Source organism: Puma concolor, chromosome D4 (assembly GCF_028749965.1).
Source record: "Puma concolor isolate L17-30 chromosome D4, mPumCon1.1.hap2, whole genome shotgun sequence".
Lineage (NCBI taxonomy): Eukaryota > Metazoa > Chordata > Mammalia > Carnivora > Felidae > Puma > Puma concolor.
In genome coordinates this window covers 86,268,230-86,271,111 of record NC_141679.1, presented here as the reverse complement: position 1 = coordinate 86,271,111, position 2,882 = coordinate 86,268,230, and positions in this window count along the sequence as shown.

The window sequence follows — 2,882 nt, the reverse complement described above, 5'->3', positions numbered from 1 at the left end:
CTGTGGTTTTCCAGCTTATCCTCTTGCCTTCTCAGGGCAAACACTCCATCTACAAATAATGATAATTTTGCCTCTGCCTTGAAGAGCTGTCTACCCCTTCTTTCTTTTTGTTGTCTTATTGTCTTGGCTGGAACCTTCAGAACAAAGTCAAGGAACAGGAGTGACAGCAGACAGAAATGTTGCTACCTCGAGTAGGAAGAGTCTATCATGATGTTTCCAAAACTGACATCCAAGAAACACTGGCTTGCAAGATGCTGGTAGCTTTATTGAGAAAAGAAGTGTACTGGGCCCAAATAACTTTGGAATATGTGGAGGAAAACAGAGACAAATCTGTTTCTTTAATTCTGCAATAATCTGAAAATATGATGCTAATATGCCTTGTGAATGTCCAAGACTAAGTAACATATCTTTGACTGATTTGACCATCGACCTTTTCTTGTCCCGCTTTGTTTAACATCTCCTGCAACAGTGTTCTAACAGGGTAGTGCTAGAACTGCTGCTCTAAGGTTTCACCAGCAAGTACAATGTTTGCTGTGATTTCTGGGAAAGGAGTTTGCTGGGCAGGGGTGGGGGAAGGGCACCAATAGTTTTATCACGGTGAGATGACTTTCTTCAATTTCTGGTTTAGTCAGAATTTTCTTAAAAACAGAAAAGAAGAAGATGAAGAAGTGTAGGGGCGCCTGCGTGGCTCAGTGGGTTAAACATCCAACTTCGGCTCAGGTCATGATCTCGCGGTTTGTGAGTTCGAGCCCCGTGTTGGGCTCTGTACTAACAGCTTGGAGCCTGGAGTCTGCTTCAGATTCTGTGTGTGTGTGTGTGTCTCTCTCTCTCTGCCCCTCCCCTGCTCGTGCTCTGTGTCTCTCTCTGTCTCTCTAAAAAATAAGTGAACTTTCAAAAAAATTCTTTTTAAATACGGAAGTAGAAGTTGAATTTGATCAAATGAATTTTAGGTATCTGTGAAGATGGTCATATAGTTTTCTGGTTTTAAATTTGCATAAAGTCCACCACAATGCATTAAGTGTGGTTCAAGATATTTACCATTGGGTAAGTAAACCACAAGATCACCTGATGGTGGAAGAAACAGGATGAGACTGTGCAGCCAGCAGGCTGGGGGCTCCCAGGGTCTGACTGTAGCGCCCAATATGTCCCTGTGCTGCCAGGAGACAGCAGACTGCCTCCTGGGAGTTGTTTGCTGCTGTGACTTAAGTACCCATGAGGATGATTCTGAGTTCTACGGCTGGCTGAGACTTCTAGGCTAAGAGCAACAATTCTAAGAATCCCCTAGTTTATTTGATACTAATTTTGTAAAACCAGTTTAGGGAGGCTGGGCTGGAAGAATACTGGGAACAGAGGGCCGTTCTTGCCCCTTGCGTTTCCTGCCCTGTTCCCTCTTCGTCCCCATTCCTCCCACTCAGAAATTAAGGCATTTAGTGGACCCCTGGTTGAGAAGTTGGTCTGAATGGAGAGCTCAGGCAATTGCCAACTACATCATCAAGGTTTTTTTTTTAATTATTATTATTATTATTTCATTTTAAATGTTTATTTTTGAAAGAAAGAGACAGAGTATGAGCTGGGGAGGGGCAGAGAGAGAGGGAGACACAGAAACCAAAGCAGGTTCCAGGCTCTGAGCTGTCAGCACAGAGCCCGATGTGGGGCTCGAACTTAGGAACTGCAAGATCATGACCTGAGCCGAAGTCGAGCGCTTAACCAGCTGAGCCACCCAGGTGCCCCTAAAATTATTTTTAAAATTAATACTAATGTTTAGCCATTGTTGAGCGCTTGCTGTGTACCAATTCTTGGCTAAGTTTGTCAAACAAATTAATTTAATCCTCCCATCCCTCTGAACCAGATGCTATTATTTACATTTTTATAAACTGGGGAACAATCACAGAGAGGCCACAGCACTTACCTGGGTCACCCAGCCAGCTCCTGGTAAGTGGTGAAGCCAGATTCAGAACCTGACAGTTTGCTTCCCAAACTCCCACTCTTGAGTGAAACTAACCTTGCTTTCCAAGAATAAACCCGGTAATGATGGATTACTCTTTTTTTTTTTAAGTTTATTTATTTATTTATTTATTATTTTTTTTTTTTTAAATTTTTTTTTTTCAACGTTTATTTATTTTTGGGACAGAGAGAGACAGAGCATGAACGGGGGAGGGGCAGAGAGAGAGGGAGACGCAGAATAGGAAACAGGCTCCAGGCTCTGAGCCATCAGCCCAGAGCCCGACGCGGGGCTCGAACTCCCGGACCGCGAGATCGTGACCTGGCTGAAGTCGGACGCTTAACCGACTGCGCCACCCAGGCGCCCCTATTTATTTATTTTTGAGAGAGAGAGAGCATGAGAGAACGAACCGGGGACAGAAAGAGAGAGAGAGAGGGGGAGATGGAATTGCAGAGCCTGATGCAGGGCTGGTGAAAGCTGGATGATAAAAGAGGAACAAAACCCTAAAAACGTACCCCGTAAGAGTCAACCTTCCAGTTTTTGGCCCCCTTGCCAATTTCAGTGTCTTCAGGCAATTGCCATTTGCCTTTTGTCCAGACCTTTCCTCGTAATCAGAGAGAAAGATCGGCCAAAGTGGCTCACTGTATCTTGGCCAGCACCAGAAGAAGCCCAGTGTAGCTTTTGCAGATTGAGTTGCTGTGCAACATAGTCACATAGATTTAAACTACTAACTGATACTCCCAAATTGTTCTTTAAAATGGCCATATCAATTTACAGTCCGTGAGCATGATACAAAATCCTTCCCTTATACCAACAACTGATATCCAATTTTTAAATTTTTTTCCTAATCTTCTGGGTGAAAAAAGATATCTTGTTGAGTTGATTTCAAGTTCTTTGTTGGCTAGTGAGGTTAGAGCATCTTTTCATATATTTTGGGTCA